General features: G+C 45.0%; 1 protein-coding gene across 3 annotated transcripts in view; it reads right to left on the reverse strand.

The window, feature by feature from the left end:
* The window catches only part of ZHX2 (zinc fingers and homeoboxes 2), a 76,083-nt gene that overhangs the window by 32,091 nt on the left and 26,136 nt on the right, over positions 1 to 17,856 (reverse strand). Inside the window, exons 2-3 of one of the 3 annotated variants that reach the window (XM_032711711.1) lie at positions 11,950 to 12,022; positions 11,067 to 11,254 (exon numbers count right to left, since the gene is read on the reverse strand). The gene's annotated coding sequence lies outside the window, so the exon portion shown is untranslated. Of the gene's footprint in view, positions 1 to 11,066; positions 11,255 to 11,949; positions 12,023 to 12,463; positions 12,516 to 17,856 lie in introns of those variants that run through there. The other 2 variants (XM_032711701.1, XM_032711694.1) reach the window with 2 other exon arrangements.

A 17,856-nucleotide genomic window follows, 5' to 3' on the forward strand; every position in this document is an offset into this window, starting at 1 on the left:
AACAGAGTAGATCAACAGCAACCAATGAGGCTGCACAAAAGAGGGTGGCTTCTCCCCCAAAACAGACCTGGTGCTGCACAGTCATGGTGATGACACAAAATGTGAGCATACTGTAATGCTCAACATGCCCCAGGAGCCTCCACCTGAGCAGACACTACACCAGGACCAGACAAGACCACAAACATGCACTGTAGGGGGCAAGAACTGATGCACTTGCAATCATTTATTGCAAAATTCTGGCATTTGAAAGCAACACAAAAGTAGCACATTAGGGTAGACATTGAACAGCCAGCAGGCAGTTTGTATGGCATCATCTCGGTGCTAACGGTGTTGAGAAGGTGTCTTGTAAAGGGACTCTGCAGTTTTCCGCAGCTGCTGTGCTATCGATGCCATACATTGCTCCGGAGCTCATTACACTGATGTTACCACCACTAAGTTTACAGATGTGTTTCAGGCAGCCATGGAAGAGGCCACAACAACTGAGCTCAGTGCTCTGTTCCCCTGACATATCCCAGGGCGCAGGAAATCCACTGAGGTTTTTAGGAGGAGAAGCCACAGTTTCAACACGTATCTATGACTGGCCTCAGGGACCTGATGGGCACAGCCACGTGTTTGCTGGCAGACAAGCGATGCGTTGCAGAAGCCAGGTGTCAGAAGTAGGGACTGTGATTTGCAGGGATAATTCCTAAGCTAAACCTACTCATAGCAAATATAAAAAAAAAATTAAAAACCAAAGCAGGAAACTCCAGTCACTGCCAGTGGCCCAGTGGGCCTTCTCTCACAGACCCTGCACCTCTGGGCAAGGAGAGCACAGATGGACAGAGGGAGGCTAGACAGGTAGGAAATGAACCCTCCATGAGCCTGAAAGCAAACCAGCACACTGGAACTATCACAGGGCTCCACAGCACTCCTAACCCTGGCATGCTGCTCAGAGCTGCAGCCTTGAAACTTCCCACTCTTACAAATGAGATCTTTTCATTATTATTACTTTTGCAAATAGCTTAGGAAACCCTCAAAATACCATCTACTTCTTTTGCTATTTAAATGCCCTTTCGGAGTCATCTTCCCCTCTACAAAGAGCAGCTAAAACACAGAGCGTTTCCTTTCACTCTGCCACCACAGGAGCTGTTTGGAGGTCACCATCTCCCTCCTCTCCATTTATCTTGTCCCTGAGTACACAGCTCCACGTGTACTAGATATATCACAACTGCAGAGCAGTGCTGGGGCCATCTCAGGGCCTGAGCACGGGGGTTTTTTCCCCTGGTCAGCCTCAGGCTTAAGGACACACTGAAGCCATTTTCCATTGGGAAAGGAGATGAGCACCTCTCCCTGCTCCTGCCTGCGCAACCACTGTGGGCAGACATCACATACCAGGGGATGCAAATCTGACCTCCAGCCTACCCTGTCTACTTCCTGTGCTCAAAACCACTCTCTGGAATCCCTGAAGGTGATTCCTTAAAGCAGGGTCTGGAAGCTTTACACTGCTTTTAACTCACGGGGTATATCCCTAATTTCACTTCCACCTCTGGCAGTCAGGACTAGCACAAGGCTGATGTATGTGTCAGGAGGTCATCCAAGTGACACAATTACTCATCCAGACTCACCTGGAAAGATGCTCAAAGGTCATCATGGTACACACAAAATTCACCCTTCAGGTTAAGATTTTCACGGACAGCGAAAGGAAGGGGCTTTTGGACCTTTTTGCATAAAAAGTGGCAAAATTTCTACAGTAACAGATCAAAGCTTATTGCTACAACAGAGAGCACTACACATTACACTACTGCTGCAAAAGTTTCTTTCCTTTTGATAACATGCACCAAAAGGATGTGTTCAGAAAGAAGCAACACCTACCAAGGGTGTGCTCCCTTCTGCCCTGCAGGCACATAAGGGCTGCTCCTCACCTACTCAGGAGTGCTTTCCCCAAGTGCCTTGGAAGTATTTTTAGAGCACTGATTCTGGCTCATTGAAGTCCTCTGAAATTTTGCTACTGACTCCAGCAGAAGCAAGATCAAAGAAGAAAGCTGCTCCTTCTCTGCACTCCTCCAGTATCAGAGGGATGGCCTGCCCATGGCCACTCAGTGAGCTTTTACTTAATCAAAGCCATCAGAGTAATTGAGGAATACATTTAGTGCCGGTAGCTCAGGGTGCAGCTGCAGTGTGAGCTGCAGGTTGAGCTCTGGGTGGTGGGAGCTTGAGGCAACAGTGGGTGCCTACTCTTGGCGTAACAAAGGGCACAGAGGACCTCTGTGGAAGCCAGATGACCAGACACTCAGATGCAGCAGGAGCCAAATACTGAGCTGGAAGAGCTCAGACTTTCACTACATAGACTTCGATCTTTTGTTTGGGGTCCCTCTTTGGGAGGCACCCAGCTCAAGCTGTTGTTATTGCACCATGATTAAATTATTTTAAGGATCCAGACATCTGAGACTCTTCTATGAGAAACCTGGGGTCCAGCTGGTAAGGAAACCTCGTCTTGATTGTGTGAGTGTAGGAAGGTAAGTGGGGTGGCTCACTGGAGCTGCCCACTTTTGAAGGGGCTTTGGTCCCAGCTCAGGTGGTGCAGGTCCTGGATAGTCACACAGGAAAATTTTCCTAACAGAAGAGCAAGGTCACATCAAAATGGGAATCCACGGAATGTTTTGTAACAGAGCTAAAAATAATGCAGTAGCTCTTTGCATTCATATAGTATATAATAATTAATATACAACCACTAGATACAATTACATATATAATATAAATAATATAAACCACATTTTAATCCAATATTAATAACAACCAAAGACAATAAGTGAAAGACTATTCCCTGTCCTACTAGAGCTCGAATGTCCTCCTGTAGTAGATCCTGAGCACCACGCTTCCTCCTCACCCTTCCCTACACACACTCACAGCAGCATCTGAAATGCAGCTGCCCCTGAGTGCTGCAGGGTTTGATTAATCTGTAGCAAACCAGGCTGGATTTCAGAGTGCAGCACACACAGTTAAAGTCTGGTTTGAGGCACGCAAGCAGATGACCATACTTGGAGAACTACAGACGGGAAACTTGCCAGATTGTTTATACCTGAGTCATGACTAATGCTGACAATGAAAACTGAGTCAATTCAGAGACCATGACTGTGCTCAGCACCTATGTGATGCTCTACCCTAATGCCACTACCAGTAAAATAGGGACTAAGCACACATTACCTGTGCAAATATCACAGTTGTACTGTGTGAAACTACTGGTGATGTAAAGCACGTGATAGTCACTGCCATTGCATTTCTGGGTTAGGAGACAGCAGCACATTCTGCAATACACAAGCAGACTCACAGGCCCAAGTGCTCCTGCTTTCAACATATCAACCTCCTGATTTCCAACAGACATCCCCATGAGAGAGCAGTCACTGAGAAGACAACACTACCAAAAACTACTGATGGCAGCAAAAGATAAAGGAAAGGACTGGAACAGGTGGAGATGGGAAGCTCTAGGAAAGTTCACTGCAATTTTTGTCGCTTCCAATCTCTTTCAATTCACCTGACTCTATTCCATGCCTTGATGTTCTTGCTTATCAGGGACACATGAAAGTGGCAATGTATCTTTTAAATAGTTGGGACCAGCTAAAGTTGGCTTTGCTTCCACTTAAGTGTAGGGAGTGTTTAGGCAAGGGGAGGAGACCGCATGCTTTTGGTAACATGGGGATTTGGGGAAGATCACCAACTTGCATGGATCCTAAACAACCACAAAAAAAGAAAGGCCCTTGGGCTTAATTTTGGGGAGTCTTTGTTACTGTAGTATCTCTGAGCACTGTCAGCTTGGATCCACCCTTATACTGAGGGGTGAGGGAGTCCGATCTGCCAGAGTGCATGTCATGCCTCTCCAGACAACAATTGAGTCCCAGATTACTTGTAAATTGAAGATCTATATAGCACATTTCACTGATATGGGGAGGCTGAGTACTTGAGGCTGAGCTGAGGACCTCGCAGGTAAACTCTTTCACATCAGTCTGCGTTTGCAGTGGAGCTTTTATTTCCCCTTGTAAATCCCATTTCAGCTTTTCCAGTACAACTCCAGTGCACATCTACCCAAACAAAAATACAGGCACCCATCCTCTTCTTTCCCCCTGCCACTCCCTCGACAAACCCAATTTTCCTCCTTGGGTTCAGCTTTCCAGAGCAGATCCGACTACCCAGACCTACCACTTATAACAGCAGTCAGGAGCAATACCCATCAGGGAATTCCCCAAATCGCTCACTGCTGGGTCTGCTCCACCACACAGACTCATGGCACAGCCATCCCTCCCCAACAGCCCACTGTACACCTCTGGGCCACCTCTGCTCAGGGATGGCAGAGCTCCCAACCTGCTCTCCCACCTGCTATACTGTCAGCATTCTGGCTATCAGCCACTCTCTCTCACTCATAACATGGGGGTATTTCTCTCAGACTCCAGCATGTAGCCCAAGCAGGATTGCTACTCTGCAGCACTTTTCTCTGTCCAAAATTTGGCCATGTAATGACAATTCCAGGTAGAAGTGTTATTTCTCTGCCTGCTCACTAGAATTCGCATTTCAGCTACTTAATACACCATCTTTTGATATCCAAAAGCATCGATGCTCAGACTTCCCTACCCTTGCCAGTCACCATCACCAAATTCTTCCACCTCCTCCCAAGGAATGGCTCCACAAGCTCCCTTTGGTCAGAGTATTTGGCTCAAATCTCTCAGCCCCCTTACCCCTCTGAGGCAGCCCGATTGTGTTTGCTAAAGTAGCGGCACTCATTTCCTCCACTCGATGGCAATGCTAGCTTCATCCATCTGCTTATCAGCTTCCCCTACAGCAGTCACTGCCTGTCCCTCCACGATGCCCCTCCATTATGGCAGGACCTCCTGCCATGCAGCTACTGCCTTGCAAGCCTCACAGAGACCCACATTTGCTATGAAACCAGTCAAATATTTTTGCAGTATGTTTCAGATCCTTGTTGGTAGAAAATAGAAAGGATTCCTTCCCAGACCTCTCAGGAACCAGCAGCTGACACAAGTGGCTGCAACCATGTGCTGCTCTGTGGCTGTCACTATCCACCCAGAGACCCCCTGCTTCCATCACTTCCAACACATCCTGGGATCGCCTTTGGACAACTTGAGGTTGATGTCAGCTAGCAGAGGGGTTTAAAAAGACATCAAAAAAATTAGCAATAAGTATGGGATGCAACTCAGAAGGATGCTTTAAAGAACTGCCTAACACAGCCATACTGTTTGCTGTATTACCACAGCAATAATATTATCACTGTCACTTTGGTCGTAACAACACATCTTCAGTGTAAATAGGAAGGAAAGCCTTAGTTCTCTTCCTGGCTTGCTAGAAGGATTTAGGCAAATCTTTTGCACCTTAGTTTACATGCCTGTAGACAGGATTTGCACCTCCTTCTGAGCTGTTTAATCCTCGATGCCCAGCTGCAAGAAATGTGTGGAAGAGATTAGTTGTGCTGCTTTGGACTGGGGACCTGACACTGTGTGACCAGAGCAGTACAACAAGCGAGGACATCCTCCAGCCTGGACACCGCTATGGACCTACAGAATTGTATAGATCTTTGGTGCAGGGTGGCAGTTCTCTTATCCAGTTTTTCCCCATTTGAGTTTATGGCTCAGAGTTACATGGGGAGAGACAAACAACTCTTGAGTGTTACACCTGTGACCTGCCTCAAACATCTGTCCTAAAGCAGGGCAAAACATCTCTGCAAATAGTGCAGTATGTCAACTGATGCTGGAAGTGATCAGACAGCTACTACAAAACAATTGCTTAGCTTATAGGCAGCTGGGGTGAAACATCCTAATCTGTCTCTCCAGGTTTACTTTCACTTGTTCATAAGATGGGATAACAGCACTATCCCAACCTCTATGAGAGCAAGAGGATGAGCTCACCAACCTCAAGGACCTGGTGAGACACCAAGGTGATAACATGATGGAGGTACATATAGTCTCTGCAGCCTTCCCCTTCCCTCAGGAAATAAAGGTGTTACCGTCCAAATGAGGTTTCAGTATAATATTAAGGAATGCAATGTGAATAGAGACAAAGTGGGCAATACTGAAGTTAATCACAGAAAATAGGGGCTGGAAGGGTGACATGAGAGCAACACATTTATTTCATTATTATATCACAGACAACATTAAGTATCCACTGAGTACCTCAAGGCAGAATTCTTGCATAAAAAGCATCCCCATTTATCAAGCATGATAGAACCTGCAACTGTTCTATAAATAAAGGGTATTTACAAAGAGAGTTGTTAAATATTTATTTTTCTCTGGAGACTGAGTTCTCTGTTCATTTGTCTCTACTGCAGAATCCTTTGGTATCAGGGAGCAGAGGAGCTCACCTAAAAAAAGACTAGGATTCCATCCAGAGCCTGATCTGGACACAGCACCAGCCTCCTCCACAAGCTGGCAAGGGAAAAGCATCTGAACTGACAGAGAGGAAACATGAAACAAGTAAAATGGGAATGATCTCATCTGCGAGGCAAAGGTAGAAGAAGGAATACCAGTGACAAAGCAGCAATTAATAAACACCATCATATCGCTTCATCCTTAGAGAGCTGCCCTGGCACTGTACACTGAAAGAATTGACAACCTTCAATTGTGAAGAGTAACTGCAGATTTGCATTGCATTTGCTTTGTGTCTTGGAAACAAGAATACATTTCTCACAACCAATAAATTAATGATTTTTATTTTTTTAATTTTTTGAAGCTGACAGATTGGAGTGGGGGATGTATGACACCGACCCAACCAAAAGAGGTGACTCTGAAATACACTTCATTGCTAACCCTTTGTAGTAGTAATTGTAATAGTTCTTACTCCAGCCTGCCAAAAGCTGTTTTAATTAAATATTAAAAAGCTATTTGTTAAAATAACATTGCCATAGCAACTAGAGAAAGCTAAAATACCCTGGCGCTTCTGACTCACAGCATATTAATCAACCAGCAGCTATTATATAATGAGCACCCCCTTGGAAGCGCCAGTAGGAGCCACAGCACTGAATGCTGGAATCTAGAGCCCCCGGGCTGGTCAGTGCTCCCTGCCACACTCTGCTCTGTGTGCTTGCTGCCTGCTCCCAGCTCAGGCAGGGCTGGGTGGTTGTCCGGGCTCATCCCACGAATCACATGCCCAAATATTTTGGGGAAGCCACGTTGGAGCACTCTGGGTCAGTACGTTCCCATAGGGGCACAGAGGTGGATGGCACTGGGCAAGGGGAACTTTGGTGAGGGCATCACGGATGGTGGCTCCCCACATGCCCGCAGCAGCAAGGGGTTTAGGTGGCTCCTGCCCAGCAAGCCCTGACCACCTGCCTGTCTTGCAATGCAGCACTTGTACCAGATCTATTTCTGTAAATTTTTTTTTTAATTATTGGAATTACTTCTTGCAGCAAGCACCTTCCTACCATCAGGCCAACTGTGCAAAACTCCAAAGGAGTGGAGATTAAACCCTGCAAGGGCAAACTTCTGCTGCTCACCCAGAATAGCTTGTTTTACAGATTTAAAAACCCAAAAGAGAACAAAGAACCACAAACAACCACTCCTGCATCGCATCTAAACCCTCCAGAAGATGAAAAAACCTTTCTACACTCTGTCCATGCTCCACAAGAATGGCAACCTCATCCATCCAGCTTTGACAGCTGGCTGACCTGTGGCTCCTGCTGGCACTCACTGCCAGTCCTTGGGAGGCTTTGCCCTGGGGACATAGCTCATATTAAGAGGCAGTGGAATATCTCCTATTGCCTTTCCATGCTGGACCATCACCACGTGGTCTGCAGCGAGGGGAACAGCTGCAGGAGAGAGTTCGGTAGTTGAGGTCCAGAGCAATGTTGGCTTAGGGGAAGAGTACTGGGAGACAGAAGTGCAGCTGTGTTGCTCAGATGGAGTTGGGAACCACCTTCCTCCCCCTAAATGACTCAATTTTTTGCTTTAAGTCCCCTTCCTCTTTTTTTCCAATGGAAAATAAATACCTAACCACGTAGTTATTAACCAAAAGGAATGTGATTAATATTACAGCATTTGTATGCCAGCTTCACTTTCCTGCTGCTTTGTTTGGGTGTCACAGGCTGTGACTATGACAACCACAAGCAGTTATTGGACTGATGTCATTTGTGACATCATACTTAATGGAAAAGAAAAGGAGGAAGAGACACTATCAAAAATAAGAACGGAACAAAACCTGCTTTTGCCTCTTCAGGCACCATCAGGTCCTGTCTACAGAACCAGATCCCAAAGGACCACCACACTGGGGCTGCAGGAGAGCCAGGCAGCAGCAACCCTGTTTTTACCAAAACCTGGGCAGCACTCAGCTCTTGGGAAAACCTACCCTCTTTCCCCCCCTCAGCTGAGATATGAACTGCAAATCTGCAGCTACATGAAAGAAATCTCCTCATCCCTTCTCAGCTGGGAACTGCAATGGAGGTTTTTGGCTAAGCCTCATCTCTCCTGACTAAGTTTCTCCTGCTCTCCAAGCAACTTCTCCTCCACATCTCTATTCTTCAGTTGTAACAGTATTCCTCCCCCCTTTTAAAAATAAAACACAGTCTGTCCAACATTTCCAGACAGTCAGCTGATTGCACATGGGGAGAATGTGCATGGATTTTGTGGGGAGTGCACTGTTTGGAGTGGTGGCTTTTATGGTGTCAAGTGCAAGTGATGGTTTCAGTCTTCGAGGGTTGCTGCAGCTGCTGCCCAATCCCTTGCCCCACGTAAGAGCAAGGAGGCAGTGCCACTGCTGCATTTTGTAAAGCTGTTTCTGTGCGTAGCACTGGCACTCCTAGGATGCACTGCTGTCATTTTCTTTGCAGAAAATGTTTGCAAATTCACTGTTCAAGCTCCAAATTATAAAAATAACCCCAAACCCATCTAAATCTTAACTGATAAAGAATAATTCACTGCAACAAGTGCGTCCTTTACAGTTATACATCCAAAAGCCTTGACATAAATAAGTTAATTTTTCCAAGTTAGTTTTCCCCAAATTTTCCCAATACATAAAAGCGTTTCTCTGTCCTCCCTGCTCTCCTGCCAGACCTGCTATGCCTCCGCAGTCCAACGCTGCAGCCTGCCCTGGGCATTCCCTGATCTGCAGCTACCTCACCAACTTGTCCTCACACAGAGACCTGGGGTCAGAGAGCCACCACACCACCATGCTACAGCTGAGGATACTTCTCCTTGAGCACATACAACCTGAAGGGAACCCTCCCCTGCATCCTCCCAGGGCTTGATCCTCCACCAACAGATGGCTCTGCCTTGGACTGCTCTGAGAACAAAACTTCATCAGGGGAATCCTGCCCACAAAAAAAGTGGGCATTGCTCTTAAATAGCAGAACAGAGATGCTGCCTTACAAACGGAAGGTGAATTAAAGCCTAACATGAAGTAACCACCACTCACAGTTTGCTCATCAGTGTTCCAAGCGCACCAGAAGTGGCAGGAACTTCCCAAACCAACACCATCTCTGACTGCTCATAATACATGTCAGCTCTTGGTTTAGGTCCCCTCTGAACGGGTGTCAGTCAAGGCCACCCTAAGCCACTGCTGCATCCCAGACTGCCATCCGTTGCAGGGGACGGCACCTCTGGGAGCAGCTGCTGGCAAGCTCCACCTTTGGGTACCAGCAGGCAAACAGAAAAAAGGAGATGGCAAAGAAGCCATCTTTCTCTCCCTCCATCAAATCTCTCACTGAACACCTGATCCTGAAATATCATGCAGGGCAATACTGCAAGAAGATGCAGAAAGCAGATGTACAGGAACTGAATTCTTCCAGCTCTGGTTTCTCCTTGAGCTTCTGAGCAAGAAGTCAGCATCACCCTGCTGCAGCCATCTCATGCTCCCCAGTTCCTCACTCAGGCTTCTGTCGTGCAGCCAGAGTGGGAGAAGACAGGTAAATGAAACTTAGAAGTTTCCTTTCATTCCTGAACTGCAACTACATCTTGCTGCAATAATTTCAGAGCCATCTGAGACCATACGTACCTGGGCAGCATCCAAGCAGGCTGTTCTTGTTTTCTCTCTCATTCTCTTAACACAGCTATGATATATCAGAGACACATGGACTACATGCCTCCCTCAGCATTGCTGCTTTGCTTTGACTTAAAAACACAGACAACATTTACCTGGGACCAGCAGCCCTCCTTTGAAGGGCAGGAGCAGATCCCCACATTTATTCCCTTTGTGGAAGCAACCACCACAGGGGTGCATTAGGGATGTAGATTCATTAGGATCACAGAAATGCTTCCCAAATTTCAACACTGCCTACCTAACAGAAAAACAAGAAAATTTTATTTTTGAGATGAGCAAAGAGCACTTCTCATGAGTGGATATACTTTGAGAGACACAATACGTACACATGGCATCTTTCTGCTGAACTTTCTTCACTTTAATCAGTATTTACTCTTCCCATCACTCTGAAGCCAACACATCTGTTAATAACAGGCCAGAGCCCATCCTGTGCAATGTTTTGTAAGCGACTGACAAAAAATAAACCCCACAGCTCAATTAGCAGGTCTTATGTGGCAGTCACTAAGCAGTTAGGAGAAAACATACATGATTCAAAGGAAGAATATAAACCATGGACCACTTTACTAGGGATGATACATACAAAACACTGTCATCACATCCCTTTTCTCCCAGCAACTGCACTGATTGCCGGGATCCTTCACAAAAGGCTGAAAGTAGGATTCTTTTTTCTTTTTTTTTTTTTGCTTACCAATTCCTGAATGCTTGTTAAGTGTTTATTAAGAAATTTGTACCACATCTTTACCAAACATGGATTGACTTAGTTTCTCTGCTATTAACAAAACACAGCCCTTTCTTTTTTCAGGCTGATTTCAATTTGGGGTTTTATTCTGTTCTAACCCAAATAGATTTTGTTGTTGTAACAGAAGACAGGCTGTAAGCCACTGAAATAAAAATGGAAACAAAACTCCACTGATTTCCAAGTAACCATGAATTTCCATCACCATAGAACAGGGTAAAAATGGGATGGGAGTTAATCTGATTTTAAAAACTTCAAAAAAACCCCTTATTCAACCCCTCTACTAAGAAATTTACTTACAAAAAAAGCAATTACTTACAGAAAGCAATGAAGCCCCGAACAATAGCATCCAAACCCTCAGTCCAAATTTCTGCCCTGTTACTCAGCCTCACATCAGATGATAGAAGCTGCCCCAGGAGCCCACACTGCACCAGGCAGACAATCAGAACTCCAAACAAGGTTTCCTGAGTAGGGTCTAATGTAGCCCTGTCTGGTCCACCTGTAGAACTGCAAATAAGCCACAGCTGATGCAAAATCACAGCTCAAACCCTTTAGCAATGCACAGAAAAAGGTCATAGTGCAGATGCTCCTTAAATATACACTTTTTTTGGGGGGGAGGGGTTTATATATATGTAAAAGCTCCTGGCCAAGCTGCTTTAGAACAAGTGTGCAGGTATCTCCTGTGGTATAAAACTTCCTTTGAAGCTATTTTATCACATCAGGAAAGAGCCAAATATTGGATAGTTTTCCATTTTGATGACAGGGCTGGGGTGTTGTGCACACACACAAAAACAACCTCACAGCCAATCTGTGCTCTTCTTTACTTTCAAAACACACAAGCACCCTCAAATCTTCACCAAGACTGTGTCTTTCAATGGCTTGGAAACAACAAACAAGGTTTAGATGGTGCTAATGGTCCATTCTGCTGACCATATTCTCAGTTAAATGCATTCATGTGGTTCATATCTGCAGTGAGATAATTACTCAGCCTATGTGGTAATACAATGCTGACTTTATTTTGTGGGTTGCAAAGAGGTGCCAAAGGCACTCAACTGGTTCCAAAAGACTGGATTTGCTTGCTGTAAACATTTCTTGAAGTGTCTTTAAAAGAAAAAAAAATTAAAATATTCTCCTTCTGTTTGGGCAAGCTTGAATTTCTCTCATAAAGAAAAACAGAAAAAAAAAAAAAGCTACTCACTCACAGCACTGGATTTCTTACATCCTGGGAATCTCAGTTCTTAATACTTCTTTGAAGGTAAGCAGTACTTCTGACACCTACAAAAGAGGGAAAAGCCATGTAAGTCAAGGAGAAAAGTAAAAGAGGAGAAAATAGCAGCCATCCCTTCCACTGTATGACTGACGATTTAGCTTTTTCACCAGTAACCAGGAATGTTGACAGGAATTCCAGCAATTCTCTTTTCCAATAACCACCACTGACAAGCAGAATTTCAAAGACTTGGTCCTCCAGCCCTTTTACAGTAACATGATGAACCTTGGGGCCCTCTTGGGGAAAAAAACCATCCACATTTCTTAGGCCAAGCAGACAGTGGAGAGCACTCACACACTGATGTCCTAAGATACCACTGCTGCGGTTTGCACTGGAAATACCCACAAAACATCTGCTGCAGCTGACACGTACCAGAACAAACTCTTTGGCTATTGGGAACTTAACAAAATGCCATCAAAACTGTCCTTCTCCTCCTTAAAGGGACTCACCTGCTCTGTCCCAAAGCTAAAGTTGGCTTTCCTCATTTTTACTTTTTTTTCTCTCCTAAAAGAACAGGAGAGGAAGGTTTAGCTTCAGCAGCTGCAAGAGCAGAACTGATAGAAAAAATTCCCCTTCGGCAGTGGCTGTATACACACCTGAAAAACACTGTGCCTGAGGGTCTGCAAGAACTGGTAAAGAGATAACAAAATGGTCATGGGACTGTTCTGAGTACAAGAGACACAAGCAGCAAACCACTCTGCTAGCCCCCCAAGAAAAGAGGCAGAAACTTATTGATTGCTTCAGCAGCACCGTGAGCACAACTTGCATTTTCAGTTCAAGCTTTTCAAACTCGGTATTTGAGTTTGAAGCTCCAGACTCCGTTATCTGGCCAGAGGAAGGTTAGCTGGCAAACTCAAAAGAAATCCCTTGGAGTCTTTTGCTCTTTCCCAGCAGGTTAGGTTGGTATTTTTCTGGGTCTTTTCAAAGGAAGATATGACTTGATTTCCTGAAAGAGTATATTGGCTACTGGAGGAGCTGGGAACCCAGAAGCTATTACACAACCATAACCAATTTTTAAGAGCTTAGACTAGAAAAAGCTGCATGTTTATTCATAGATTAAAGGGAAGCTGCTTCCCGCTTTCCTCTATCTCAGAGTAAGGCAAAAAAAAGCTACTTTCACTGAATTGTAAAAGAAATAAACACAAGGGATAGCTGCAGATTTTGTGCTCTTTACATCTCCACCACTTTTGGACTCTTGCAGGCAACTTTCTGCTGCTCTTCCTCCCTCTTTTGGGTCAAATTCTCCATTCTCACATGGCAGGCTGCAAGCTTAGCATGAAGCTGTTTCTGTATTTAATGGGTTTAGTCTGGTTATCTTTACAGCAAAACTGCTATCTGAAATTCTGCTTTTTCAGTGCTGTGTCCAACACATAGAAGTGATCCTACAACCTGCCAACAGAATTAAAACCACCCCATGAGTAAAACACTTTCAAAGAACAACAAAATCACCCACAGTGCAACACAGGTCCCTATCCTTCCCCTGATCTCAAACCTTGCTTAGAAAGTTAATCAAAATAAATATGCATGTATGGAGCTATTGCTTCTTAGGACTGTACAATGAGCCTCACAAATTTTGGTGCTTTTCCTAAAGACCCAGCTGGTGAAGCTTCTGCAAGGATCTCCACTTTTGGAAACATAAAGCAGGAAGAAATCTCCAGAGTTATTAAATCCAGTCCCTTGCCGTTGTACTCTTACCGCACGATCCTCTTCAGAAAGTATGCAAAAAGTTTCTGCCCCTCGTGGCTATGAGAATATGATTTGAGTTTAATATAACAGCTCAGAAACAAGTTGGTAATATATGTATATAAATATATATACATACATATTTCACGGTTCTGGGAGATCTGCTACTGCTTTTGAATGCCTGGAGTTAGGCAATGGTGCAATGACGGAGTCACAAACGTGTTTCATATAGAAACACTGAATTTTTTTCAACAGTTAGATAGTCACTGAAAAAAAACCTTGCCTGAGTTTGTTTGTCTTGAGCAGCAGCTCTTGAGCAGTCTCCTGTTGGGGGCATGCTTATTCCAAGCCAGCACAAGGCAGGAAAAGCAGCTCTCCTTGACATGAGAGCATCATAATGCCAGGATCGGGCAAATTCAGACCAGACCTCCGTACTGCACAGGAGGGCATTCACACCCAGGCATCATGATCTCACCTACATGAGCTGTGCCACACAAACACCTCACAGTAATGGACAAGAGCTGGGGAGATCTGTATCCGCTGGCTCCCATGTGGTGTCATGGTGAGTACACATACAGAACAGGTAATGGTGGTTTGTGAGTTACCACCCACCTCCTGGTTCACAGGAACAGCCTGTTTGTTTGTTTATGTGGTCCACAGCACGCAGTGAATGATTCCAGCTACCCCAGCCATCCTTCATTCTCTGCACCCCGAGCAGGAGACTCAGCCACCAGCTGCTTCATTATTCTAGATGCTTTCAAAAAAAAGTAACATCTCATGGCAAAACAAAATAAAATAAACAAAAGGGCTTTTAAAACACTTGATAAACACCAGCACTCCACATGGTTTCTGCAACCCAGACACTACAGCACTAACCACCTGAAAATGGGATTAGTTTGCTTTGTTCACCATGAAATTTCTCACAAAAAATGAGATTGTTGAGATATCTTTAGTGAGCTAAAATGTAAATGTCGAGCTGCTGTTACAGCATGGAAGAGAAATAATGGTACTTTCTAGATGCTTGACAGAAAAGTTCCTTAGAGACTCCCTCAACCTACAGAAATGATCAATTTTGCAAAAGAACATTTTACAGAAAGAAACGGAGTTGGGAGCCCTGAAAGCACTTGCTTTTCCCAGCTGTGCTCGACATGAAGGAAAATAAAACCCACACTCCTCCTGACCTCTTTTCCTGAAAGATGCCAGCTCGGTGGTCTAAACCCTGGGGTCAGCTGAAAGCATTGCCATGGAGCAGGTCATGCCAACCCTCCATGGCCCCACCAGGCTTTGGTGCTTCCCCCCAGCACTGCTGGTGTGCTGGTGATCCACCACCATGGCTCGACTGCCCCGATGTCCAAAATCTGTGGTACAGGCAATAGGTCAGGACAAACTTCCTTCATGAACCTAATGGGCCCAGCGTTGCTGCTTTCCTCTGCTGCTGGCTCAGCAAGGCGGGAATAGCCAAGGCCAGGATGCAGAGTGAGGCACTGGCAGCCACCCATCATGTCCGTGCTCTTCGCCCCCCAGCATTTGTTTTGTACCAGGCATTTATTAACTTTTCAGTGCAGCTTATACCTCTATTTCCCTAAAAACTACCATGATCAAAATTATCACTTTAGCAATCTGAATTACTTCTAACAGCAGACTAGAAATGCTTTCTATCGAATTAAATATGCACAGCTGTGTCAGAAATGGGGGGTTTGCAGCCTCTCGATTGCAGACTGTTATTACAGCATGGTTAGCAGATACAAACGTTCCTGAAAGTCGTCTTGTCTCCACAGGCTGAAAATCCCAGTTATCTCAACAGATCCCAAGAGCCCCAACAGCTCCCGGCTGCTGGTCCAGTCCTCATTAAACATTTATCAAACCTGGCAGACTGCAGAGCAATGGAGCATCATGCTCATGAGCATCCTTATCTTCAATACCTTTTCACAAAGCTAATAAAATTAACCCATCCTTGCCCCCATCCCTACAACAGACACTTAAAATAACAATTGAAAGTTTCCATCAAACACCTAGTGAAAAAGCCACTAAAAACCCCTTAGTGCTCTGAGGTCTCTGCATAAGTGCACACACACTGTGCAGACAGTGATGCTCAGAGAGGCCATGGGATAATCCCTTCCACCTCTCCATCCCCAGCGGTCTTATCCCTGTGCCACTCGGCATTCAGCTGCCTTTCTCCAGCCTTTTGAACAAAGCTGAAACAGAGATGGGTATTTCCACATCACAGCAGCTGCTGCTGGCAGCCCCTGATCTCCCCAGGAAAACCTGGCGCTGACCTGGAAAACACAGAGTAGGAGGCTCCTGCCAAGGGTTGTCTTCTCCACCTCGGCAGGGTGACAATCACTCTCAAAAGGTCTTAATCCACACTGTACCATTTGCAGGTACCTGTGAGCAGAAGCTGTCCCATAGAGTCATTCCAAGGCCATACCATGCTGCAGCTTCCCAGCCTTTCCTTCCTCCAGGTAAACTTCTATTATCTACAGGAATGGGCCAAACTCCTCTTTGCAATGCCTTCTTAATATTACCAGCTGCTTTTGGAAATATTCAGAAGCATAAAAATAAGCAAAGAGCAAGTAATAGCAAAATAAGAGTACAAAAGAGCAAAAAGCGAATAAGCTATCTTCTAAAAAAAATAAAGGAAAAAACTTCATAGGTTTAGGCCCATTTTCAGCGTGCAGCACTGTCACAGAAACTATTGTCCCTCTCTTAGAGCTTTAGAAGATTTCAGAAAACATGCTGGAAGCCTGGACAGCTATCGAGGCCACCTTTGCCTGACTGGCACCCCCAGGGGATTGCTCCAACCTCTCGGCCGCTCAGGTAAGCAGCTTTTACCTTGAAGCTGGTAAGAAGAAGTGATTTGGCTGCCAGCAACAGCTGCAGTTGGCTTCAGCTGCAAGGTGAAACAGGCTAGTGAGGGTCCTGGCCTGACTTCCCTGGCACTGGACAGACAGATGGACAGTGACTCTGCCACTTCTCATCTCAGTGCTCTCTTAAAACATATGCAAACAAATAACAACATAAACTCCATGGCCCAGCACAGGGGGATGATCCCCCACGTCTTCACTGAGGTCCTACAGCCTTTCTGCACCTCACTTTCCATTGTTAAGTCAGTCATCAGGAACCAGAGCACTGAATCAGAATGAAAGAGAATGGGAAAGCATCACTCCAAGCAGATTATATTTACTTTTCAACACATCCCCCAGTTGCAGATGTCAGCACAGAGAAAGGTATATTACTTTTTTTCCTATCTCCTTAACTGTTCCTAGCTTCCTTCAACAAATCAAAGTGTTTTCTTGAAGGGTGAGAAATCTCAGTCTCATATACTATTTTAAATTGGCAGCAAGAAAAAGAAGAATATCTGACCGCATAAGAAAATTCAACCAGAGAGAGACAGTGATGTCCTGTAGGATTCTGATGAACAGAAAGTTCATTATTAATTTATTTGGCCTTTAGTAAGGTTAAACTATTTCACATTATTTCTCTTAAACCTTGCATTTCAGACTGTCATCCTCTGGTTAGTTACCTATTTGGCCATAGTAATAAATGTGCTGGAAAACAGTTGTCAGACCCTCCTCTGCCAGAACCATGATTGCTAACTGTTTTCCAACACAGTGATTGCTGCACTGCTGTTGGACACTTTTGCTGCCCAACATACGAACAGCAATATCTTTTATTTTATTTTAAACAACCAAGATGTCGACTGTTAACCTGCTAATTAATTTTCAACACCACAGGATGTCCTCTTACGGAGTCACAGAATCATTTAGGTTGGAAAAAACCTTTACGATTGAGTCCAACCCTTAACTCAGCACTGCCAAGTCCACCACTAAACCACATCCCTAAGCGCCACATCTACACATCTTTTAAATATCTCCAGGGATGGTGGCTCCAACACTTCCATGGGCAGCCTGTTCCAGTGCCTGACCACCCCTTCTGTGAAAATCTTTTCCTAATATCCAATCTAAACGTCCCCTTGGTGCAACCTTAGGCCATTTCCTCTTGTTCTGTCACTTCTACCTGGGAGAAGAGACTGACCCCCCGGCTACAACCTCCTTTCAGTTAGTTGTAGAGTGATAAGGTCTCTCCTGAGCCTCCTTTTCTCCAGACTAAATAACTCCAGCTCCCTCACCTGTTCCTTGTAAGATTTGTGCTCCAGACC

Source organism: Chiroxiphia lanceolata, chromosome 1, assembly GCF_009829145.1.
Source record: "Chiroxiphia lanceolata isolate bChiLan1 chromosome 1, bChiLan1.pri, whole genome shotgun sequence".
NCBI classification, from domain to species: Eukaryota; Metazoa; Chordata; class Aves; order Passeriformes; family Pipridae; genus Chiroxiphia; species Chiroxiphia lanceolata.